Raw genomic sequence first — 370 nt, forward strand, 5'->3', positions numbered from 1 at the left:
GTTAGATCGAAACCTTAGATTGTTATACACAAATGAAATGCACGCTTCTAGGTTTGTTAACCGTACCCAAACATGTACATTTGTTGGTTCAACAATAGTTAACCAAAAGGTTAGCCATATGAGCATTTCATACCAACCATATTCTTATTCACTATAACTAGTTCAAATGACTTCAAATGAACTAGTTAGAGAGTTGTTCAATTGCAAGGAAATCTTATGTACTACACAAGACACAATTGAAGCAAAGATGATTTGATTCACTTGATCAGTTCATGAACTTTATATCCACGGTTTGCAAATTGGATTCCTTAGTCTTTATAAGTTTAAGTTCAGAAATCATCTTCAGATATATAACCTTCTTAAGTTCGCA

This window comes from Papaver somniferum, chromosome 4 (genome assembly GCF_003573695.1).
Source record: "Papaver somniferum cultivar HN1 chromosome 4, ASM357369v1, whole genome shotgun sequence".
NCBI classification, from domain to species: Eukaryota; Viridiplantae; Streptophyta; class Magnoliopsida; order Ranunculales; family Papaveraceae; genus Papaver; species Papaver somniferum.